The sequence below is a fragment of the Ursus arctos genome, unplaced genomic scaffold (genome assembly GCF_023065955.2).
Source record: "Ursus arctos isolate Adak ecotype North America unplaced genomic scaffold, UrsArc2.0 scaffold_4, whole genome shotgun sequence".
Taxonomy (NCBI): Eukaryota; Metazoa; Chordata; class Mammalia; order Carnivora; family Ursidae; genus Ursus; species Ursus arctos.
The window spans coordinates 26,221,275-26,247,561 of NW_026623056.1; the positions used below are offsets into that span (position 1 = coordinate 26,221,275).

At 47.6% G+C, this 26,287-nt stretch overlaps 1 long non-coding RNA gene across 5 annotated transcripts in view; it reads left to right on the plus strand.

Moving 5' to 3' along the window:
• The window catches only part of LOC123000889 (uncharacterized), a 130,893-nt gene that overhangs the window by 52,435 nt on the left and 52,171 nt on the right, over positions 1 to 26,287 (plus strand). For 2 of the 5 annotated variants that reach the window (XR_008957315.1, XR_008957312.1), the window contains exons 1-2: positions 8,338 to 9,173; positions 20,658 to 20,822. This is a non-coding gene — a long non-coding RNA (uncharacterized LOC123000889). Of the gene's footprint in view, positions 1 to 8,330; positions 9,174 to 20,657; positions 20,823 to 26,287 lie in introns of those variants that run through there. The other 3 variants (XR_008957313.1, XR_008957316.1, XR_008957314.1) reach the window with 3 other exon arrangements.

Here is a 26,287-nt window from a genome sequence, read left to right on the forward strand (position 1 = left end):
AGAGGTAGAGAGAGAATCTTAAGCAGGATCCATGCAGTCCAATCTCACGGCCCTAAGATCATGACCTGAGTGGAAATCAAGAGTCCGATGCTTAACTGACTGAGCCACCCAGGAGCCCCTAAATGCAGTATGAGAGCTTTTAGTTGGCATGTGGAATCACCGAAATTACACAATTCCTATTTTGTAGTTCATACATGTATATGTATTCTATTCTTATCAAAACAGTGGAAATGCAGCAAAACATAGACTGAACTGTTGCTATTTAAATTTTTGACGTGCACATTCTATCAATACTCACCTTTGGGTTATTGAGGAGAAAGGAACAAAAGGGAAAGGAACTATAAGCTGTCCTATCTTTCCTCTTCCTTCTGTGTCATAATTTGCAGTGTAATTGGCTAATATGGGAAAGTAACATGAGTATGAAAGGGTGTGATAGAGTTCCTTGGTCATTTGCGTTTTTTAAAATACCATTGCTGGGGTGCCAGGGTGGCTCAGACGGTTAAGCGTCCAACTCTTGATTTTGGCTCAGGTCATGATCTCAGGGTTGGGAGATGGAGTCCCCAGTCAGCTCCGAGTTCAGAGGGCAGTCTGCTTGAGGATTCTCTCTCTCCCTCTGCCCCTCCCCCAACTCATGCACTCATGCTCTCTCTCTACTAAAAAAAATACCATTGCCTTCTTCTGTGCCCAGAGCAAATCTGGTTCAAAGGGAGAACATAACTTCTCAGACCTCTTGTTACACCACACACTCAGTCGTGGGTGTTACACACTTCATACTCACTTGAGTCTGGCTGAACTCCATGCATTATGGGTCTTCTGGAATTCCGTTCTCAGGATCTCAGGAACACTATTTGTGAATGGAGGGCTGAGGGACCGTGATGGACACACATATTAGGCATATCTCCCTTGTGTGCATGCTCCACTGTCTCATCAGACTTCACTTGCAAAACACAAGTTCAAAGATAAAATCAAGAATTTCAAGACAGTGATAAGGAGATTTATGGTCATATGCCCATGAAGCCGGTTCTGGGTAAGATAAGGATTGTGTGTGTTTTCATGAACTTAAGTGGAGGGCTTGTGAAAGCACGGATTACTGGGTCCCACCCCAAGTTTCTGATTCAGTAGGCCTGGGGTAGAACTCAAGAATTTGCATTCCTAACAAATTCCCAGGTGATGCTGATGCTGCTGGTGCTGGGACCCCACTTTGAACCCCACGAGTTAAGAGCAGTGCGTCTCACACTTGATTGTGCAGACACATCACCAGGGTGTTTGTTAAAACGCGGACTCTGATTAAGCAGGTCTAGGGGTGGGGTGGGAGAGGCTGACACTGCTGATCTGCCCCCACGCTTTGAGTAGCAAGGGTCTAGAGGAGATAATGAGTACCAGAGGAGGAAGAGGGGGTGGGACTTGAACTGGACTTTAAAGCCTGGGTAGGAATTGCTTACGTGACGAAGAGGACAGAATGCATCCCAGGCAGGGCAAAGGGGAGTGTATAAAGAGAGGAAGCTGCAGAGCATGGGGAGGCGGATTTGACTGGTGCAGAGGCTCTTGCTGGGCAACAGGAACCTGAGAGCGGACAGACTGTCAGGGCCAGAATGCAGAGCGTCCTCAGGTGGGTTGGAGGTCTCCCTAGAAGTGGCAATTTTGGAGAGTCTGCCTGGGATGCAGATCTCCTAAAACAGTTCTCCATACCCATTCTCATTAAACCCTGATCTGATAAGGAGCCAAACCAGCAGCGCCTGAGGGACCAAACACTCCAGGAATTTCATTTCCTTTGAGGGGCATGCTGTGCTGAGCTCTAAGCAGCGTGGAGGGGGAGCAGAGGCTGGAGTCAGGAGACCTGGCTTCAGGATCTGGCTTGGGTGAGTGGCTGCAGGTGCGGCCTGCTTCTCTGTAGGATCCCTCTAGACCACAGGGGGTCTTAGATGACCTTTCAAGTCTCTTTAAACAAGAAGTTTCCATGACATTGGGAACCTGGGTGTTCCACCCCTGTCAGCACCCTTGTCAGGAGGGTCTGCCCTATCACACCCTGGTGTGCTGGGTCAAGACTGAAGAGGAGCGTGAGAAGCCGGCTCAGTAGTCCCTAGAGCAAGAAGAGCTTCATGTGCTCCTGCACCCTACTTCTTGGTGTCTCTTTACAGGAGTAGGTGCTGAGTCCCCAGGGACTGAGGCAGTGCCAGCTCTCAAAGCAACATTCCCAGGACTTTCACCTTGACCACTAAGACCTAAAGCAGATCCAAGTGTACCCAGCAAAGTGTAGAGGGTGGCAGTGAAAACAAATGGAGCCAAATGGATGAAGCTGTGGCCTGAACTGATTCAACACACCCTGCAGCTTCTTCCCACTTCCCTCTCTGCTCCCTGATATCCCAGACCCAGGGCTTAGGGGGAGATTGCAGTGCCTTTGGTGGGGACAGTTGCTTGGGTTCATCATGGGTGGGAGTGAAGTGAAGGTTATTGACCAATAAATAAACATGATTCTTACAACTTGTAGATATTAACTGAAACAGTACAAAAGATCAGAGAATTTCTCTTTGAAGGCTGGAAGACAGAAAATTTATCTTCTCTGCTGCAAGAACAGAGGGAAGGCACCTTAAATTATCCCTGGTTTCTGTTTGACTCTGCTCTTGTCATCCAGAAAAGGCTCCAGACCTCCCCCCCACTCCCCCCCCCCCCAGAGGTGGGTAAACCCACTTCCCTGAGGTTTTTAATTCCTGGGGTAATCCCTTCCTTCCGAGCCAGGTGAGGGGGTGGGGAGACCCCTTGCATCCAAATCTTTGATCTGAGTTGAAGCAAAAGAGAAAGACTTCTATAAAACTGTCAGGGAGATGGGAAGGGGTCTTGAAAGAGGGCTTGTAAATGGCCAGTTCACCTTTGATCAGTCGCCCTGGACTCTTTTTATAGCCTAGGATTATGGGTTTAAGTGCCCTTCGTGTGTCCCCACAGGAATCATGTGATTTAAGAACAATTAGATTATTCTAAACGTTTAGAGGGATTGTGCACAAAGGACTTTCATTTTCATTAAAGAAGAAAGAAAAAAAAAAAAAGAAAGAAAAAGAAAACATCAATCCAAACCATGAAGTTGATTCCTGAGTTAGTAATAAACTGGAAACCCAGTCTGTTTCTTTCCATGTAATGGGATACTCTCTGATCTGGCAATTCCACTAAAATCTATTAATGACAGGAGTATGAGATATAATTTTACTCCCTGCTCCCTCACCCGCCAGACAAAAGAAACAAAGCATTTGTTGTCTTTCATTGTTGGAGTTTTTACTTCGTGCTATTAAAATGTCAGAAAAACAGAAATTTAAGAGTCTGATTTTCTCCACTTGGGTATAAACAGATATTAAGGCTGACTGCTGATTTCCAGTTAATTTAATGAGTGTGGTCAAATACCTCATAGGAAGACTAATTCATCATAGCTGCGTCTGTGTGTGTTTCTATGAATCGCCTCCTACCCTAATACCACATGAAGGGGAAGAAGGTTTATAACCTGGTGTTCGTCTCCAAATCTGGCCAGCAAAAGATGAAATATAAACAGCTTCATGTCCGTGTTTAGGGAAAGTTTGTGATTTGGAGGAAGGAAGAAACTTTTCAAACGTGGGGGGAGGGGCAGTGGAAGAGGGAGAAGTAGGCTCCCTGCTCAGCAGGGCTCCGGGCTCCATCCCAGGACTTCAGGATCATGACCTGAGAGAAAGGCAGATGCTTAACCGACTGAGCCACCCAGGCGCCCCTAAATCAGCACCTTTATTATCTGACTCTAGTTGCATGCCTCCTTCTCCAGCGCTTATGGCCCCCACTAAGATAGAAAAGCAATCGACTATTCCATTGGCCAGTGCTGAGCCATGGGTTCCACCTTTCCTGCAGTGGGTCTAGCCCTCATTATGGAATTACCTGACGCGTGTCATCATCCCTGAGAGGGGACAGCAAGAGTCTGGGGGACAATTAGGATGCTCTTCCCTGTGGTGAGAGTGCAGGGAATGAAATGCTGCCTAAGGCCCTGAGGTCTGCAGAGCTGGCCACATAGACACCAACCTCTTGAGAACAGGAGTAACCCTACAAACTCAGAGCAGACCCTAAAGACTGATGGATGGGTGACGTGAACTGCAAAGTATGTCCTGATTATGGGAGTCCTCATCAAGAAAAATAGTTAAAACTTGAAATTTTCCATTTTTTAAATAATTTTATCTTCTTCCCTGTCCTTAGCTACACACACAGTCATCTCATGGTTATCAACAAGCACCAGAGATTTTTTTTCTTGCTTCTGACCAATAGAGCATAGATTCCTATGGTGTAAATGACAAGGAAATTTGTGATTTCTATATACTTACGTATGTATTTAAATATTCAATGCTTGAGTCTTTATGACCTCAAAAACCTCAGGCAGCTGGAGACCAGTGAGTCTAAGTATTCACATATTCATTTGTTCATCCAACAAATAAATGCTGAGGTCTTGCATGTGCCAGGAACTACTGAGGGAATACAGAGGCGAATAAGACAGACAATTGTTTGGTGACGCAGAGACCAGCCCTGGGTGAGTTCATCCGGCTTCTCCCATTCTTGCTGCTTTTGACTCCTTACAGAGCCTTCTTCTGTGTCCCCAGTCGTGCTGAAACCACCGCAGGCTGTCAGCTCGTGTCTCGTGTGCACGCAGTGTGGGCTGCTCGGAAATGGGGTACGTTCCCAGTCAGTCTCGTGGTGATGGCATCTATGTGCATCTTGGAGTTTTACTTTCTTTCTGCTGGAGGTTACTGGTTATCTTAAGCCTGTGGCTGGGAAAGCAGATTCCAGAATAAGCTCTTAGTGACAGACAATGAGGAGGCCAGAGGGCCCAATCCTGTGGGGAAGAGAATGGTAGGGCAAGCTAGGAAAAGGATGTGCTTTCTAGAGGCTATTATTTCTGTTGTGTCCAGACTTCCCTGGGCTTAACAGAAGTAGGACCTGGAGCCCTATTTGGTCTGCCACAGGAGATGACGTTTTGCCAAAAATCTGGAAAGTGAAGTACCTCAGGATGGAATGAAATGGGAGGTGTGTGGATTTTGGTGGGGGCAGACTTCCCAAGGGCAGGAGGCAAAACTGAGTCTAAACCAGAGGGAGCCGCTGAACCAGGGAGACAGAAGCAAAGGCCTCTCCTCCGAATGACCCCTCAAGTCTCATGGCCCAAATGGACCGGCTTCTCAGGTTCTCAGCATGGAAGGCTCTCACCATCAGCAGGTTCTTAGTCACGGTGGCTTGGAAACTTGGATCCTTACCGGGGGATCTTTTCACAGCTTTCTACCCTTAGTGATTCATCAGGTCTTTACCCTCATCGACAGCTGTCCAAGCGCCAGCCCCGGGAGGAGGTAGGAACCCAAAGGGATCCCACTGACCCTCATCCTTATCCATGGAAAACCAAACATGCCAATCCCCCCTTACTAGGTAAAGCCAAGAAAAAAACTCTACCGTGACAGGATTTGCAACACAGATTAGTAATCTTTATGATTTATGCATTCCATTTTTTATTGGCATAGGGTCAAAAAATACTTGCTGAGCACCTGCCTGATAAGCTCTTCCTCATTCTCCTCCTCCCTCTCTCCATCCCTGCTTCTTTCCCTCTGCCCTCCACTTCCAATTGAAGTCTTCCTCAGCTCCCTTCAAACCCTCACACTGTCAGACCTAGTGCTTCCCTGACACGGCCCCCTGTGGCATTGGACCCTTGGAAATGCATTCATTGGCGCGTTCCTCCACCACACTCTTCGGGTCCTGGGGTTGAAAGCCCTGACTTGTTTCTCTTCACCCTTCTCAGTGCCCAGCATTACACTCAGCACAGAGCGGGGGACTCCACTTAACATTTGCAGGACAAGTGAATGATGTCGCTGATACGGATATCAGTGACTGGGGCAGATGCCAACAGCCAGTTTGGCATAAGTGTGCCAGGCACTCGCTTTGTGCCAGGCACGGTGCTGAAAGGACATCACTGCTGCTCGGTCACCTTCCTCCCAGCCAGAAAGGCTTCCAGGCCCCTGGGGCTTGCCCCTGGTAGGGTACGGGTCCCGGCATTCCCAGGGCCTTGATGAACACAGAATGAATGCTCCTTCAGATGGCATAGTCATCAGTTTCCATTCGAATTGCCCTCTCCCGCAAATTAAATTATCTTTTCTTCCCCTGGGGGTATAATAATCCCTGCAACAGATTGTTTCCTGTTCTATAAAATGATTCCCTTCTGCTTGCCACATCCCTGCCGTGGCATTACCTTCTTTCTATGGTTTCTACAGTCCTCTCTTGGGCTCCTTCTTCCTTTGCAAATAAGCCTCTCTGTCCGTCAGACTGAGCACTTAGGTCTGAACATCTTAGCCTGGGAAGAGTCCTGCCCTGCCCCCACTCATTGGCCTACTGGTATCTAGAAGGACGCCAGGCACTTGTGGTTGGCCAGCAAAGAGAAGCAGTACTGGAGTGGGGTGGGGTGGGTAGGGAGGTATGGGACAAGGTCAAGAAAGAAGAGGCTGGGGGTGGGGGATAGGAGCCAGGGCAGGATTCAAAGGAAGAGGGCCACCAGCTGCATTGTGGATCACCTCTGCAAGTGAGGCACAGAGACACAGGGAGCTCCTACCCAGGGCTAATATTGAAGGAAGCATGTTCTGGAAGGGACAGAGATGATAACACAGGCATGTTTGTGCACACACACTCATGTACACACACACACACACACACACACACACACACATAGCAACGAACCCTCTGAATTTACCCCAGGCTTGACACCCAGATAGGATTGAAGGATTGGGGTGGGGTGCCCTGTAGTCGTGTCCACCCTCTAGTCACTGTAGGGGGCCAGGACTGGACACTGGTTACATTAGGAAGGAATCAGGCTGACGTGGTGCCAGAGAGCTACCTGCCCCTCCAGATTCACCCTCTCCCTTCACTCGGCTTTGGGCACTGAGAGAGGATTCAGCCACAGGGGCTCATCGTCCTCTGGCGACCCATTGGTTTCAGCCAATGAGGAGCCTCAGCAGTTACTGGGAGAGGAGGAGGCCTTCGGGTATTTATTCTCTTGGCTCCATCCCTGTGACACGGCCCTAGTCCGGCTGTTCCCTTCCTTTCAATGCGTCCCAGCTCTGCAGGCTCTCTCTTCCCTGTGCCCGAGGGATGAGGGACGCAGGGACAGTAACAGTCTGGGGCTGCTAGCCCTGGGTTTCTGAACTGTCTTTGTAGTTCTCTCACACTCCAACCTTTCATTTGCTGGAAATGAGCTCCTTTATAAATCAAACCTCCTTGATTTATCCTGAGTTGATGGCACTGTTTGTCTCCTGTTGGGACCCTGACTGATACAGATGGACAATTGTGTTTCAGTAAGATTTCCATTTTGTGTTCAAAAATACTGTCAGGAGCTCAGCTGAGCTGAGAGAGGTGAGGCACAGGGAGCTCCTACCCAGGGCTAATATTGAAGGAAGCATGTTCTGAGAGGGACTTGATGATAACACAGGCACGTTCGTGCACACACACTCGTACACACACACACACACACACACACACACACACACTGGGGAAAGCTGGTTAAAACAACGATGAGCCCAAATGAAAGTAATGGTGAAGGTTTCAATCACTGTGATAGTATAAGCTAGAGGCAAAAACCAGAAAAGACGCTGACTCCCTCGTGGTCGTCCCCCCAGGAGGGGTATGCGGGTGGATCAGCGCAGATGTGGGGTCTTCTCATGGCTGAGGGAGTCCCCAGTAAAAGGTTTGGTCAGTTTTATGGCCCATGGGGTGGGGGGAGGGCTAGGAGTGGAAAAGTGCTGGGTTCTGAGTCACCGTGGGCGGAGTGTCTTCAAGGATCTCCCTCCTCCCTCTGTAAGGAAATCTCTGCAGAGGCCCAACAGAAAGATGTCTGCTCAAGGCCTCAGCCAAAGAGACCTGGGAATATAAATATGTGAAGGGCACGGATGGCCAGGGGGCCAGAGCCCCAGGCTGGAGCTCCCTCCAGAGACAGCGGAGCACAGGCGGCCTGCCAAGGCCGGAGTGGGGAGGGCCATGTTCCTGGTGGGGCCTGCCAGCTAAAGCCTCTCTCACTGCCCAGGGTCAGGCCAGAAAAAAATCCTATGCGGGTTTGTAACCAGGAGCCGGGCTCCTCAAACACAGGCACACACACAAAGCAGGAGAAATACACCCAAATATTAATGGTGGTTTCTCTCCATCAGGGCTATCCAGTAGAAATGTAATGTAAGTCACATTTGTAATGTTAAGGTTTTTAGCAGCTATGGGAAAAGAGAAACAGGTGCAATTCATGTTAATAATACATTCGAGTTAAGCCAATATGTTCAAACTATAATTTCAGGCATATAAGTATTTTTAAAGTTATTAACAGTATATTTGATATTGGTCCATTCGGTCCAGCCTTGGAATGTCATGAAGAGGAGGTGTAGCTGTGGCAGACAGGCGTATGGGGGGGTGGGCACCGGGCCGGCCCTCAGCCACCTCTCTGCCGGCTGTGCTCCCTGCGTGGTCTGAGCAGCACCGGAGCAGAGCCGCCCTGCCCCACTTGAAAACATGCCGTGCTTTCTAACTAACTCTTGAGGCTTTTCAAGGAATAAGTGAAACAAGTTTCAGCTCCGGAGATGGAAGGAAAAGTCAAAGATGCAGGCCAACTCTGCTCTGTGCCAAAAGGTGAGTGTTTGCTGTTGCACTTTGGGACTAAAGAAAAAAAAATCCTTATTTGCAGCAGCATACATTGTCCTAAGCTCGTAGGAAGCACTGGCAGGACAGTTAGTTAGTCGGCAGTGTGGCTGGTTTGGAAACAGCGGCCATGAGAAGGTAGCAGAGAATTGGCCCTAGGGCTGGAGGCACCGTGGAAATAGAAAGAACCCTGAAGTGGGTGTCAGCACTCCTCCCCTCCCCCTGCCCTGCATGTGACCTTGAGCAAGGCCTTTCCGGCCTGGGACGTGTCTGTGTCTCCACAGACAGGGGATTCAGTTAGGATCACAAGATGATTCCTGAGACCCGTTCCAATGAAAGCGTGTTGTGATTGCCTCCGGAGGAAGCATTTAAGGGTCTGGCAGTCCCAAGGTGAATTTGAAGAATGACTTCCAAGTGGAATCCTGGGACAGCTGGGGCCAGAAGAGGAGAGAGCCTGCAGTGATCGTGAGGAGTGGCGTCAGGTGGAAAAGCACTGCCCTGGAGCCCAGCACCTGAGGAGGCAGGATTCGGTGAGAAGTGCCTGAGCAGACAGCGTTAGCAGACACAATACTGATGATCTTGTTTTTCCAGTGGAAAAGTCCTTTTTTGTCTGAGGCAATGTTTTCCACAGCTCCAGGGGGCTGTGGTCATTTCCTAACAAGATTTTTCCTATTTCGTGCAGCTGTGGTCTGGCATTTGCGACACCAAGTGTTTTTAAGCTGAACCTCACTTGGGTCCTCCAGGGTGGAGGGCTGGGGGGTAGAAGCAGGCCCAGTGCATTCTGTGCTGTGTCCGAGGGCCTTCCAACTGCAGGTACGCCCTTTCCCCCAGTCCCTTGGAATCATGGTGTGAGATGTGTAAAATTACAAGGTGCGTGAGGTGTAAGGACCTTGAAAGGCCATTTAGTGTAATCGTATTTCATAGGAGGGGAAACCACCAAGGCCTGTCCACTGCTCTTCCTCCTTTGCAGATGTGGGGAGTGAGGTGTCATGGGGGGGGGGGGGAGAGAATTTAATTTGCTGTGAATGGTTTAATATGTTTCAAGACTATATTTTTACTTCTTTATCACCTAATACCTCTTTCTCGGTTTCCTGATTGCTCCATTCCTGTCCTTTGGCTTTCAGTGTTTATTAGAGATGGTAGATGGAATACATGGACATGCAGATTCATTTAATAGACACTTGCCAAGAGCTTTGCGCTGCTGACGATGCAGGATAAGTAAGACACTGGTCCATTGTAGCCTGGGACATTTGCTTTCCCTGCCAACCACAGCCCAAGGCAGCAAGCTCCATTACATTCATGGAAGGCCCTGCTTGGGGAGCTTGGAGGAGAGCTGGTTTGCCCCGTCCAGAGCAGGTCAGAGATTGCAGAAGGAGTGCCATCTTAGGTTGGCAGACGGAGATCTACTTGTATATGATAGGAACTGATATTTTGTTTATTTGGTAAAGGAGTTGAATTCAGCCGGCGATGTGGAGAGGTGTTTGTATTTAACCCATGGTTCTCAGGCAAAGGCCATGAGAAACAGGACCTCCCCAGGCTCTGGTCTCACAAAGTTCTGCCTCTGTCTGCAATTATGCAGCGCCTTTCTCACCTTATCTTTCTGGTACTCGGTTTACACTGCTGACGCGATGCTCCTGGCTTATTCACAGCCTAAAAGCCTCCGCCAAAGCCTTTCTCATCCCACCAAAGACACAGACCGTGGGGAGGAAGAAGAGCAGGACAAGCCAAGGCCATGACTGAGTGTTATTCAGGAACCACAGTGGGTCTGGGGATTCCCTTTCTACCGAGGCTGGGTCAGAGCCTGATGGGAGTGAAAGTTAATCTTCTGGATCTCTTTGAATAGAAAGTCAGTTTGAAAATGTCAAGCACCCAGCACAGTTAGTCCTTTCTCCAGGTTGTCCTTTACTTTTAAAAGGAGCACTATTCAAGCCCTAAATCTCAACTTCTAGCCTCTGCACAAGTGGAATCAGGTAGCCCCCTGAGTACTTGAGCCTGGACCCTTACACTGAGGCCTGGGCTCTGTGGGGGGCAGCTAGCCAGCCTGGGACTCAGCCCCAGAAAAATGGCCCTAGGTACTGAAGGTTTGGGGGTGTTCGTCCTCTGTGAGTTTAATGCATCTTCTTCCTGAGAGCAGTTCCTAACTCTTTACACTTAGACATTTAAAAGATGACAACTCTTTAAATACACAATTAGATTGGGGCTTTGATTCCCAAGCTTGGGTTTCTACCTGGCAGTTGTCCCTGTATCTGGCCCACTGCTCTCAACTGCCTTCTTTTTTGTGAGCTGAGCTCTCTCTAGGCTCTAGTCTGTTAATGGCCTTCCCCATCCCCCTGAGGCACCATATGCTTAATGACATCCTATAAAGAGGACGGATCTCCCTTAGCTGTCCTCTAACTTTTGGAATGCACCATCCCCTCCGTAGTGTTGGAAAAAAACAAATTAAGCTTGAGGCAGCCAGAGAGCTAATGGACCTGACTCTCCCAGGGAAGGAGGAACAAAGGCTCCGACCCTTTGCAGCTCCCGAAGATCCCAGGGAGAGGTGATCAGTCTCAGGCCCCTAACAAGCTCAAACTCACCAGCTCAGTCATTGTCCTTTGCTCACCTCTCCTGTGTTACCTGAACTGTCTTCCCCAAGCCACCTCCAGACACTCTGAACCCAGAATTTATCTCAGGGGCAAGACATGCTGTCTTGTCGTCGTAAATCACTAGAGTAACATCTCGAAACTCAAGGCGGTATAAACCTCTGCCATTTGGCCTATGATGAGCTGGTATTACCAGAAACATTTCCAGTGCAGATTATTTTAAATGAGAGAATTCTTTTTTATTGTGTCCTGTCCACTCAGATCATAGACTGATTATTATTGACTATTAATGGACTCCAACTATATTTCTAACACATGAGGTTCCCGCTCAAATATTTCCAAACTACTACTTTAGATGAAATACACATACAGTAATGAGTCAGGTTTAGGAGAAATGGCTTACCCTCCAAATCTTACATAACTGCACTATAATCTTGGCTTTGTTCCTATCCAGATACTGGGTTGAACCCTGACAAAACAAGCCAGCCGATTGAAACTAAGATCCCATTTGACTGTTTCCCCCTCCCAAGCCTCCACCCCCCACCACACACACTAAATTAGCACATTTCTCAGGCATCATTCAGAACAATGGTTCTCAATCCTGGCTGCAATTAGAATCATCTGGGGAGCTTTAAAAAAAAACAAAATCAATGCCCAGGCCCCACTCCAAATCAATTAAAATAGATTTTATGGGGGTGGGCCTCAGGCATGGGAATTTTTATAAAGCTTCCCTGGTTATACCAATGTTGAGCCACAGACGTGAATCACTGCTTTAGACATGAGCAAAATTGATGATTATAGGTTTTGTTTGCACAACAAACTTAATTTAATATTTGTATAAGACTTAACATGGTCAGGCTTTCAGTCAAATAAGCCAAGAGGAAGGCATAGCTATCTAGTGAAAAGTAGAGATAGGAGCTTCAGTCCCATCTAGATTACGCTACCTGGATTGTTGGAGGTCATAAAACAGTAACAGAAACAAGTTTGGCCAACTAAGTTTCCTATTTGGCATGTTTCTAGTAGAGCCAGGGCTGTATGAATGTGGGAGGCAGTCATGATTCACGCTTTATTCTCTCCATTGAGGAGCCTGGATGAAAGCCAATGGTCTATGTGCAGCCCTGGGGGGTGGGGGCGACTGAGAGGGGACTCGGGACACAACTTCCTCCCGCTGACACTGGGACCACGGACGACTATGGCATCTTCTGGAGAATTCAATGACGGCCTAAAGCATCCGTTCTGAGGATGTTTTCCTAAGCACCGCATCCCCCCAGCACACACACCCTGGGCCAATCCTGCCGGCGACTCTGTGTCCTGGGCACCACCACACTCCGGAAGAGGCGTCCTGGCTGCTACAGGTCCGTAGCTTCCCTGCTGAGGCAGAGCCTGCTTTCCTGGATCTGCTCGCCAAATTCATGTGTCCCCAAATGGTCCTTCTCGCAGAGAGGTCCGATCTGCAAGCCTTACAACGTCTTCGTTGCTTTAAAAGAATGGAAGAAATGTCTGCTTCTAATTACCACATTGACAGCTCCTTTTTTCTCTCCTATAGAAAACAGACCTGGCTCCTTTTGAAAACTTGCAAATATTTCACATTTGTTGGGAGCGCAGACTTTTTTTTCCAGGTTTTTGGAAAGCTGAAGTCACCGACACATGGCTGCTGGGTGATATTGTTGCTGAGTGCAAACATCACTTGTTCCTAGCCCAGCCAGACCTGCCTCCTCAGCCCTGCTGGGGCCCGGGAAGGGTAAGCATGCTGTGCCACAGTCCCAGGGGCTGTGGGAGTGGTATTTTCTGTCTGTAGTGACCTCAAAGAGAAGAACTGACCAGGTAGAGAGTGGTCTGTCTTGAGCCCTGTCCCCACCCCAACTCTGTCCCAGGCATCGATTGATTCTAGGTCAGACCTCTATTTAGCATGGGATTAAAGAAACACCTTGGGACCCTTTGGGACTAAAAATGGAATGGCATAGATCCTGGGATATTAGGCCTCTGACCTGCTTCTCTGTCCATTCTGAGTCTGGTCCCAGTTACCATTTGGCTCCCATTAATCTGTTGGACCCTTTTCTATTAAGGGCATACATAGAGCAAGATCTAGTCTGGGGTAACTGGCTACTGAGGTCAGGCGCTTTGGTATCCTGTTCATTATTGTGATCACCTTGGTCCCGGGGTCAAGTCTACAGCTGTGCGTCTTCATGATGATCAAGTGTCATGGGGATTGCAAGACTATTTACAATAGACACCAGAATGTTAGCAGGAGACGGAACCTCTTACGCTACAGAGGGGACTGTGAGTCTCAGCCAAGACAAGTGACTTTCTCAAGGTCACACACTAGTTAAGGCCAGAGAGAGGCTGAGAATCCAGAAATCCTAACTCCCAAATCAGTGTTCTTTCTGCCACCTTTTGCTGTCAAATTTTAATGAGAACCAGAATCCATGTATGATTTGATCAACATATTCATTTCCAGAAGAGAGGTCTACTTGGGGGAAATAGCATTATTAATAGGATGTTATTTGGAATAGACGGAAGGCTAGTCCCGGGTTTGTGCCGAAAAGAAATGGATGAAGCCAAGTGTCAGAGGTAGGAAAAAGCCATGCTGAGAAAGCCACCCAGAGAGACGCTCACTCCCCACGGTGGGCCCAGGGAAGACCAAAGCAGCCAGGAAACTTTCTGTAACCATAATGGGTAGTCAAGAAAGAAGCGAGGCTCTGAGAGGAAACCAAATCCCTGACTTAGAAGTGGAATTATTCTGAGAAATAAGAGAGAAATCAACAGAGGGAAAAGTTAATCCCTTCTTAACTGCTCTTTGTTCCTGGACATAAGCTGAAGTAAGTAGGAGGAATTTCCAGCCCAGAACCCCCAGTGAGAAAAGTCTGGTCAGTTTAACCTACAGCCAGTCCAAGAGAGGAGCACTGCACTGACTTAAAGGAACACTGCCATTTTATGGTGAAAAACCCCAATGTGGAATGAAGCTACAGTCGTGTGTTTGTTCCCAGGTCAGCCCATGGCCACAGCTGGTGGAGGTGAGGGGGGCTTCCCTTGGTGCTGGGCATGGGCGACAGAGTCTGTAGGGGCTGCTGGCAGGATATGGCTGTTCCCCCCCTGGACTGTCTGGAAAAATACCAGCAGGGAAATTTGAACTTGGCTCTTGAATAGGCTCATTTTGTATATCAGTGTAATCCGAGCACCAGGCAAGCCCTGGGGCCTGGTCTCGGGTGACTTGCCCCTTGAACAGCTCAGGAGACTGCCAAAAAGGGCTGTCCACTCAGAGCCCAAGCCTGGTGTCCACTCGCTCCAATCCAAGCAAACCACGATGGGTGACTAGAAAACCATGTCTGATGGGCTGGAAGTCAATCCTAGGGCACAGCCCTCCACTTCACACAGGAACCAGTGTCCTATTTGATGGGATTCCTAAAGGCATCTCGGTAACAAAGAAAATGAGCTCAAAAGAAAATTTCTGAGAAAATGGTGAGGTTTGTATCAAATCAAGAGTGAGCTGGAGGTCCATTAAGTGTAGCCCCAAGCAGCCCCTCAGGACCCCACCCTTGGGGCAGTTGCCCCCACAGCAGGTGCGGACCAACTGCCTGGGGACTTTTTCCACTGAAGGTCCTTCCCTCTTCCCTGCAGGGCAGGATCAGAGCTGGCAGGTGCATTCCAGAGACTGAGAGTGGAAAACCCGGTCTCTCCTTGTGTCCTCAGTTCCGGCCACTGCACTGTGGAAGTCCCCCATTCCCCCCAACATTCTCCGTTCATTCCCAGATTCTGAATAACAGCACTGCAGAGCAAGGGTGTATTATGAAAGGCACAGTTGCCCCCTCAAGGACTCTGAAGGAGGACAGGCATGAAGAGAAGAGTAAGGGGTGAAATGAAGTTCTGACGTCCTCTGCAGGCAGCCAACCCCCATCGCTGTGGTAGCAGCAGGAGGTATCTCTTCTCTTCCAAGCGAATCCTGAGTTGGAGAGCACTGGTTGATGGCCTCAAAGCTATGACGTTCCACACCCTGAGGAATACTCAGGGCCCCCTGGGACAGTGCTGGTCAGTCAGCATGGACGTATGGCCCATCTACTCTGTTACCTAGCTCTGGGTTGGCACCGGGAAACCTTGGGGAGGAAGCCAGACACAGCCCCATGCTCATGGAATTTACATTCTTGTCAGGAAAATGGACAGTAAACTGAAAATCACAGGTGCAACAAGTGTGAAGGAGACAGGAGGGAACAAAGGAGACGGGAGGGCCGGGGAAGGCCTCCCAAGGAAGTGACATAAATCTGAGATCTGGGGATGAAAAGTCATTAGACAGGGACGCCTGAGTGGCTCAGTCATTTAAGCATCTGCTTTGGGCTTAGGTCATGATCTTGGGATCCTGGAATCAAGCCCCATGTCATCGTTGTGGTTGGGCTCCCCTTTCAGTGGCAAGTCTGCTTCTTCCTCTCCCTTTGCCCCTCCCCTGCCTCGTGCACATACACACACTCTCTCTCTCCTGCTCTCTCTCCCTCTCAAATAAATAAATAAAATCTTTTAAAAAAAAAGTCATAGGTAAACAAAGGAAGGTTGGCAGGGACTGTAAATTGTCCCTCAATATCCATCTCCTCTTATTTCATAATCACAGAATTTTCAGTTGAGTACGTGGCTTCTCAGAAAATGACTACATTTCCAACCCTTCCCTACAGCTGGCTGTGACCTGGTATAAAGTTCAGAATGATGGGGGAGGGGCTGGCCCTCCCAGTGCTCTCCCATTGCCCCTTTGCCCCTCTCTCCTAGCAGCAGCACGGGAGTGGTGGGGAGGCTTCGTGGAGCCTGCAGGGGAAGGGAAGGCCCTCAGCGGTAAGACAGAAGGTTCCTGGGCCTGTGACGACTTCTCAGACCAGAGCTGCCATGCCAGCTTGGCGTTTTATAAGAGAGAGAAATCAACGTCTATGTTGTTTAGGCCATTGTTATTTCGGTCTCTGCTGTAGTAACCAAAGCAATATCCTAACTTATACATGGTCTTAGGGAACAGCCAAGGGTTTTTTCATATCTTAACTTCATCTGATCTTCCCAAGAACCCCATAAGTAGGGGACTATGGTCAGCATTTTAGTGTTAAAGAAACTGAGGCTGAGAGAAATGATTGTCTTCTCCAAGGTCACACAGGGGCGGAGCCAGGGACTCACAACTCAGGTCTTGATCCTTCCAAGTCCCGGGAATAGGCACTGTGCCATGCTGCCTCCCTCTCTCTAGGGCGGGTTTTAGTGCTTCCTCCATTCACGGGATGAGTTTTCACCAAACCAACCGCACTTCACCTTCCCCCTCCTCCCACCTGCCAGTGTAGCCACCGGCTCACAGTCTTGATTGCACCTGCCCTGACCAGCCCCATCGACCTCCGTGGTGTGGTGCTTTAAGGTCAGGGCTGGAAGACTATTGTCACTTTTCTCAGGGAACCTCTTATGTTTTACTCTAAAAGGGAATACTTGAAATAATCCCCCCTCCTCAGCTTAACCTGCCTTCCCTTGTGCGAAGAAAGGACCCAGGAATTCTTGATACCAACCCTTGGAGAGCCCAGGGAATCCTCTGCTCCCTCATTAGGGCAAGTTGCTTCTCTCCTTATTACCTCTTTTCACAGAATGATCTCACAGTTCATTCTAGATCTAGACTTCTCCTCCAGGCTCTCCTCAGGACACTGTGTAAGAACAATTCTGTTATTTTATCTTTTGTTAGCTCTTGACTGATGGCAGGAGACATTGTGGGCTGAGCCATGTTCACAGAAATCCTCAGTGGCTGTTCTACTGAGGTGCTCCTCAGGTTATGAATCACCTCTGGGGTACAGCATCTGAATAATTCAGATTTTAAAATACTGATTTTTCTTCCTCACAGCCAGGAGACAGCTTTACACATGCATTTGGCTTCATCAGGCCATCTTGTGCCTCACGCCTGTAACTTGCAAAGATTTCATGCGGCCTTCAGTGTGCAGAAGACAGGAGCAGCCAGGGATGCTCAAATGGACACCCCTGCGGAGCCTGTGGCTTCATGTTGGACTCAGGGGTGGAATGGGGGTACAGGCCTCATCCTGAGCATCGTCTCAAAGGAGCAAAAATCCCTTAGCTCAAGCAGACCTCCTCTGGAAGCCTTCCTCTTTCCTTTCATGAAGTGCCTTTCGGGTCCCTTTGTTACTGCCCTGAAAAATCCAGCTCCTCTGTCTGTACTGCTACTTCTCTCTAAGTGCTCTTCTCTTGACTTGTCATATTGCTTTGGGACAAGAGGCTGCTCTTAATTGGTAATAATTCTGAGGCACCCAGAGGATTCTTTAAAATGTTTTGGAAATCTTCTCAAAGGATGACTGAGACTCGCAGATGGCCCCTTCCTCTTCCCATCCCACACCTTCTCCTTGGGTGATTCGCACACTCCCACAGTTTCACCCTCTCTCTGCCCCTGTTCCCTAGAGGCTCCTCGGTCTGCATCGTGGGCAGTTCCCTTCCTTGAGCTCCCGACCCACATGTTCATCTTCCTCTGGATCAGCCTGGATGGTCAGCCTCCCCATACCCCGGATGGAACTCACTGTCTTCACCCCCTATCCTGTTCTCTCCCTCGGATGAGGGCTCCACCCACCCAGTCACCCAAGGCTCAGCATAGCCATCTGCTCACTGAATTCTGGCAGCTACTTTTTAATGTCCTTTATGTCTATTCTCTATATTTATTTTCCAAGTTCGTTCCAAATAGTCTCCTAACTGGTCTGCCTTACAGCATTCTTGTTCCTCCAAGCCACTTTCTACACTGCTATAAGAATAATTTTCTACAATGCAAATTTCATCATTGTGGGATTTTAGAATTCTTTCAATGGCTCCCTCATGCCCTCAGAGTAAAATCTAAATTCCTCGGCAGGGCCGTTTGAGGTCCTTCCTAATCTGGCCCTGCCTACATCTCTCTTTCTCTCCCTCCCACTCCCAGACACTGTCCTCCCAAATTGCTGTGTTCTCACATCCCCGTGCTTCCACCCGGGTTGTTGCTCTGCCTAGAGTGGCATCCCCTCTATCTCCTTACCTGGACAGTTTCCCCAGGACTCAGTTCAGTCGTCTCGCCTTTCAGGAAGCCATCTGACCCCCCAGCAGCCTCTGCACGCTTTTGGACACACACTCCACCAGCTTGTCTGAGAACTCCTTAAGGTCGGAAACTGTGTCTTGTTTGTCTTTTCCTAGAGTCTGGCAGATACATTGCATGGGAGCTGGTTTGGAAAAATTTGGAAGAATTTTCTGTCACAAAAAGCTATTCTATGTTATGATACGGTGACGGTAAATAAGTGATAACATAGAAGCTTGTAGAAGAGATTCCTACAGTGGGTTCAAGGAGGTTAAGCCAAAGGACCTTTAGGTCCTTTCCAAATCTGAAATTTCATCATTTGAAAACACTGACGTTCATCCAAAATGTTCAGCCGTCAACATAAGGGGCAAATAGGTCACTTTCTCCAGAAGGGGAAACAAGCCAACACAGTCACCATGGCAGTTTCACAGCACTTTTAGCCTAAACATTTCGGTATGTGGGGACTTCTCTGTCTCCCTTGGAACCTAAATCTCAGCTTCTGCCCAACTCCAATTCTTGGGAGGAAATCAAAGGACAAGAGGATGAACTGGTGTTCCAAAAAGGAGAGAAATTCACAATCCTCCTGGACTGAATAAGTCCATTTGATAAAATATTGTTTAGCTGACATAAAGAATAAAGTAGATTTATATATACATAAAAGATATAAGTCAAAAAAAGAGCAAATTAGAGAATACCATAGGTGGTATGATCACGTGCATATTTTTAAAAAAGAATATATGTAAGTATTATGTGTAATTTTTCTGGATGGAATTATAAGAAACTGTTAACAGCATTTACTTACTTTGGGGGAGTTGTTATTTACTGTGGACAGTGGGAATGGGAGAAAGTGACTTTCAATGTTCATCTTGTATGTTTTTATGTTTTATGTCAACTTTTATGTTGCTATTGCTTTCTAACATCCTGTCTTTTTAATGCCAACAGAGTTTACCTAGATTGTGGGATTAGGCTGATTTTATACTTCTTCTTTATAGTTGTCTATTTTTAAAAATCTAATAATATTTCTTTTTTTTTAAAGATTTTATTTATTTATTCGACAGAGATAGAGACAGCCAGCGAGAGAGGGAACACAAGCAGGGGGAGTGGGAGAGGAAGAAGCAGGCTCATAGCATAGGAGCCTGATGTGGGGCTCGATCCCATAACGCCGGGATCACGCCCTGAGCCGAAGGCAGATGCTTAACCGCTGTGCCACCCAGGCGCCCCAAAAAATCTAATAATATTTCTTATTCCTTAGAGGCTGGAGAAAAGGGGATGGGGGCTAACCTGGCCACAATCGAGACAGATTTGACTAACTCCAATTCTAAACATGAGAAAGTAGAGTCAGGGAAGCAGAGGGCTGGGGAAGGGAGAACCCCTTGCCTGAGATCATTCTGTGAAAAGGTGTTGGAGCCAAGAACAAAGACCAGATCTTCTGGGTTCCAGAGTGACTCCTCCACTACACCAACAAGAAAAGGGTGGTGGGGAAGGGAGTTAACATTTGCAGAATGCCTACTGTGAAGGCATTTTATACAGTCACCAGCCAACTTCTGTCCTTAGAAAGCCATAGGCGGTATGAACAGCAAGATGCAACTTACCATGAACTTCCTAGAACTCAAAGTCCTAAAGCAGGCACAGAAGTTTACTTTCTGGACCCAGAAGAAAACACAATAAAAATGGTACTCATGCAAACTCCCTTACCATGTATCTTGGGAGTCTTGTTTTTCCTGGGGATCCTTTTCACTGCAGAAACTTATTTGTGAAACACAATGCTGGTGTCTCAAGGAGACCTTTCCTCTAGTGATAAGTGAAGAAGGTCTAGTCTGGGCAAGTAAGGGTTAACCTGGGAGTCAGGGCCTGCTGCCAATGAGAAGGTTTAGAGCAGTATTTTTGGCCACTTTGATATTCTGGTCCTCTCTCAGTCTTCCCAGATCAGCTCTTCTCTGCATCCCTGGATCTTAATCTCTGTGTTCCTCACTTCGGACAAGTAACCTGACCCTGGTCCTCAATTGCTTATGGGATAGAGTTGGGGACTTCAGGGACAGGAGTTGAGGTTTGGAATAGCCACCACGGGGAATGGGACCCGAGACCAACTGATAAGCCTCATTGTTCTTCTAGCTCTCTCAGGATCTCCAGTTTTTCAGGGACTGATGGGTCAGGCAGGATCGATTTCACACATCCCCCACCCCCCATTAGCAGAGAGAACTTGCCAGACCAGTGGATCAAAGTGAGCCCATTTCCCAGTGGGATGAATGTCACCTCACCATTCTGGGCCCTCTCCCAGGTGGGCAAGATCTAAGACATCGCTCTGAGTTTGCTGTCTTTCCTCTGTTGTTCATACCAGCTTTGATCAAAGAGGGGCATTGGCAGTTAGTAATGTCTACTGCATCTCGGTTTAGGTGATGACTTCGATTGGAATCAAAGGTAGCGAAGTTCATGTCGTAGAAAATAAAAAGACATCCTGTGAGCAAAGCCATTCTGCCTGAGAGACGCATGAACCTTTATCCGGGTGCCAACCTTTTCATCCCACGGAAGATTGGAGGTGGATGTCATTTCATTCACAGGTAAAAGCAGGGAGTTGTGTGTGGTAGGGCTCTGCAATTTTCCAGTGACTCAGCCTGTGCCCTTTTGGGAGAGATCTCAAAGAGGGGGTGAAGCATACGGGCTTGCTTTCCCAAGGTGCAAGTGGTGTTTGTCTCGGGGGCTTGTTTTAGAAGACAGGTGTTGGGAGTGGAGTGAATCCAACTACTTGGGTCTGGGATATTTGTATCACTGGTCCCTGTGAGACCCCTCTCTTGGATTTATTTACTTCCTTATTCCTTTTTTTTTTTTTAAGATTTTTTATTTGTGAGAGAAAGAGAAAGAGAGGGAGCACAAGTAGGCAGAGCAGCAGGCAGAGGCAGAGGGAGAAGCAGGCTCCCCGTTGAGCAAGGAGTGTGATGTGGGGCTCAATCGCAGGACCCTGGGATTATGACCTTAGCCGAAGGCAGATGCTTAACCAACTGAGCCACCCAGGCACCCCTTCCTTATTCCTTTTACTCCCCATCCTGCCATTCCATTCCCCTCTCTCACACATAACGATTTTTGTGTCTATGTTCGTCCTTTTGTTTGCATGTTTTCATACAAACAGTATTTGTTTGCAGCATTTTTAATTTATGTAAATATTCTATGTCCTTGTTTCCTACCTTTTTCCACTGTTTCTCCCCCTGTTCTTTCCACTGCCTTAAACATCCGATTGCTCTGTGTACAACTAACTGATCATTTGCTTCAGTCCTCCTGCCTAGTACTCCCCGGTGTGTGTTCACTAGATTTTATCTCTTGATCCCGATACTGCTGAAAACTCAGATGGCCCCCAAATCCCACCACAAGTAACTGTGCACAAAACATGTGTACACGTGTCTCCGAACCCAGCGTTGTCTGAGGATTTCTTGGGCTGTATACCTACTGGAGGAATTGCTAGTAGGCTACATGGAAAAGGTGACTCATAACGCCAGATCATTCCCCCAGCACGTTTGCCGACGCACTTCGCTGATGTCTGTCTTCCCACCAGCAGTGTGTAAGCGCTGCCGTGCCCCACGTCTCTGCCAATGCTTGGCGTGACCCTTCTTTCTACATGTTGCTAATATAAAGGGCAGACAGTGATATCTTTGTTGTTTTAATTTGCATTTTTCATACTTAGTGTAATGAACCGGCTGCTCACAACTCTTTATCTCAGAATCTGCTTCCCAGGAAAACTGACCTACACCAACTTGTCCACCTTTTAGAGTTCTTTCTTCTGTACGATGTTTGTTTATATCCTTCCCTACGTTTTCTGTGGCAGTCAGAAATGCTTGAGATCCTTGCATATCCTTCATATCAACCCCTTGTTCGTTTTAAGTGTTACGGATCTCTCTTCCGATTTCCTCATCCGTCTGTTAACATTGTCCAAGGGGTCTTTTGCTGATTAGAAATCCTTAGGTTTGATGTAATCGAGTTCACAACATTTTGTATTATGGTTTGTGTTCCTGAAATTTTGTTTTAGAACAGCTTCCCCGAATCACAAAGATATATCCCTTCACTTAATTCTACTAACTTTATTTCTACTGTCTTTCTTTAACTTTTCATACTCTGGTCTTTTTTTTTTTTTTTTTTAGAGATTTTATTTATTTATTTGACAGAGATAGAGACAGCCAGTGAGAGAGGGAACACAAGCAGGGGGAGTGGGAGAGGAAGAAGCAGGCTCCCAGCGGAGGAGCCTGATGTGGGGCTCGATCCCAGAACACCAGGATCACGCCCTGAGCCGAAGGCAGACGCTTAACGACTGCACCACCCAGGTGCCCCCATACTCTGGTCTTTAAACTGCCCAGAGCCCTCTTTGTGTGTGGTATTTAGTAGGGATCCAATTTTTTTTTCCTCCATATAGTAAGTCAGTCTCCCAAATGCCATTTACTAAATGCTCTACCCTTCCCACAATGATTTGTGGTGCCACCTTCATTCTATTTTAAGTTCTGACACTTACATGGGTATATTTGAGCTGTCTCTTCTGTTCTGTTGATCTATTTGTATGTTTTTTCAATTACTATTTTCATCAGGTTAGCTTTATAATATATCTTAATATCAGAGAGGTTAGGAGCCCCTCTTCTCTCTCCTCTTTAAAAGTTGACTTAGCTGTGCTTGTGTCTAACCTGAGTGTCTTTCTCTGTTCTGTCCCACCATAACTGTGAACATAAGTTTAGTTCAAGTGTTTTGATTGAGCTGACAGCAGTGGGCCTGCCAGCCAGCACTCCAGAATGATGACTTGTCATCAGCAATGCACACAGAGGCACAGGGGAGAAGCTTCAGGATGGAGTCAAGCCAAGAGATGATATCAGGCCTGCACTGGACACTAGAAAGTCCTGACAATTCTCTGCAAAGTGGAATCCAATCTGATCCAAGAGAAACAGTCAAAGGCACACAGGTCTTAATGAGCCTGGGAACCTAATCAGAGGCAGTAACGAATGATATTAACAGTACAGTCTTGCCAAGGAGAAAACCCTCTCTGCGTCCTTGGTGGCTTGGCCCATGCCTCTGAGGATTACGAAGGCCTGTCAAAAGGTTAGCTCATTGCGACCTTGTCTCTCCACTGCTTCTGTAGCTCTTCCAATGCACTGTTCCCAAAACCTCAGCTTTCAGGCATGTAACATTTTTGTTTTGTGATAATTAGGAGACTGTGATCAGGCCATGGTTAGTCATCCGTGGTGTGAAGATGACGGGTGCTCCAGCTCTGGAGGTGCTTACGGGTTCAGACACGTCAGGCTACAGTTAAAGACAGAAACTGATGAGGGAGAATGAGGTGACTCATCATTAAAACCTTGAAAACCAAGTTCAAGGAGAGGGCCAAGGCTTTCCAAATGTAGAATCTGCTTTCTGGTGGTGCTGAGGCTTCACCTGGGCATGGGTTATGCTGTTAATGTCCATTTCCTCCTCACCAAGGACTGTAAGGCCAGGGGAATCAGCTCTGTTTGGTTTAGTCTGAACAGCTGACTTAGCATTGACCCAATTCTGCTAGATCTGTTCTGGGTGTTTGTGTCTCCCCACCCCCTTACCCTCGTGATGTTCTCATCTTCTGATGCTGGATGATGCTCATGTCCCTTCCCTTTTTCAGAACTCTTACTTCTAAAGAAGTTCATGGTCTTTGAGAACAGACATTTTCAAGTGGTTTGTATGAATGGTGTTTCTTCCCCCAAGTGTCTCTGCAAAATGCCGGTATTGGCTGCACACGTTGACATCCATGTGTGTGATGTAATACACGAGTCTGATTGCTGTGGCCCCATGGCTTGATCTGTGTGTGTCCCTGTCCTGCACCCATGCTGGATCCCACACTGTGGGAGGGAGGGGAGGTCTACATCATCTGCTCCCTTTGGAGAAGGGTCACATTCTGATTAGGGATCGACCTGGGCAGTGCCTTCATTTGACCTGTGTAGCAATTCTGAACCCCAGTGGCCTTAGTGCTTTGCTTCTCTGCACCTGGGGAATAGAGCAAAGGCCTTAATCTCTCCTCTTCATTCACCCCTCTTTTTTTGGTTCTGGGCATATGTTGAAAGCTCAAGGAAGTCCATTAACTGCCCTTCTCTTTCCTTTAAGTCTTCTTTAAATGCAATGGTCAGTATTCAGAATCTCTAGAGGCTGCGTCAGAGACCAGAACTGTGTCTTGAACAAATTCAGGCTTGGCTAAACTGACATTTAGTGGACTTTTGGGGTCCTTACTCTGAGGGCTATAGGAGGGCTTTAACCAATGTTAGCCTGCCTAGAGTGACAGAAGGTAGGAAAGGGATTGGGGATGGCTTCCTTTCTCAGAATCGGTGAGGGAAGGAAGCAGGCTAGGCTGTGTTATAAGAGACCTAATGTGATTGTCCAAGAAGAGTCCATTCAGAAGCCCTGGGACCCAGCACATAGGTAGGTAAAATATTCACAGAAAGAGACATCTCAATGATAGGGACCAACCTGTTGACTAACCCCTTGGAAAATTAGATCACCCATTCCCCATCTCCACTCTCTTTCCCCCATCAGTCCCAGCTCTTCAGGAGGAAAGAAGGATCTCAGTCCAGCCCTTGGTCATGCCTTGGACAGGACGCTGGGTGGCCTGAGAGTTGTTCGCAGTCTGCTCTAGTGCCAGTCAGATGCTGATCAGATGGGGCAGCAAGACAATGACCTTGTTTGGGGCTTTGAGGGTCCTGGAATGTTCCTCTACCTCTAAAGATTCTGCTTGTCCACATGTCTTATTAAAACTAGAGAGTCTGTGGCCCAACTCTAGAGGCCTGTGAAGTCACCAAATACTTCGGCAGAGATGCTTCTTACAAAAAGAGCAATTGCATCCCACAAATTGGCTTTCCCATATTTGGTCTTCTCCCAGGGATATTAAATATAACTTTTCATATGTTGCAGACTTCATGTAGCAGACCATGTGGCCAACAGACTTGTTGGTATGGGCTCTAAATTTGGCCTAGCAGTCCCTGAGGGGATCTCTGAAAGTTAGGCTGTACTAAAGCACTCTGAAAAAAGTGGGATGTGGGTGAGAACAGGTGGGCAAAGGCAGAGATGGGCCCAAGTAGGTGTGTATTGGGTTCCTCCCTCTAGCCCACCGTTTCTGCTCCTTGGCTACAGCTTTCTCCCTTCAGCTTCCGGGGAGCTCAGTTCAGCTCTTGTCAACTTGGCCAGACCAAATGCAACCAGGAAGAGCCGTGTTTCCAGGAATGGCACTTGGGAGGCACTCTGCCATGTCTTCTTGTGATCTACGGTGGCCGAGAAGCTAGTGAGGAAAGGTACTTCTGCTCCTTTATGATTCAGAGGCTCTGATTTTGACTTGCGAAAGCAGGGGAAGAAGACCTCAGGACAAGGTATCCATGATAATCCACAGAAGGATTGCAGATATAAACTATCCACAGATAGTTTATAGAAAAGACGCATAGGCTGGCTAAAAAAGAAAAGAAATGCGAAGATAGAAACAAGCCTCAGGCTCCACTATACATTTGCTAAACTGGTGTCCCCCCGACTCTAAATTTCCAACCCAGGCCAGCCCACCGCACACCCACGGATCCTCCCATTCACTCTGTCTTACATGGAGCATTTGTCTTAGCTTCTGCGCAGTTCTGCTTCTTGGCTTCATCTTGCAAATCCTCTCCCTTGACTCCTGTCCTCTATCCTGACTGTCTCAGTGTCCCCAGTTTGACAGGGCAAAAATGACTACAAATGACAAAACTCAGTGACAGCACAGTTCCATGCTGGGGAAAATGGCACATTTAAATGGAGTTGGAGACCTTACAAATCCATTGCATCTTTCTGGAAAGTAATCTGGCAAGAGCAAGAACTGAGTCCTAGCCTTGATCCATTCATTCCATCTAAGGAAGCACATCTGGAACAAATAAACACAAAGGGATGAAAGAACTATTGGTACAAAAATAACCATGTTGATGTTATTAATACCAATGAACTAGAAATGATACAAATATTCACCCTGAGGAAAATTATGATGTACCCACATAAGGGACACAGCATTACAATTAAAAGTGAC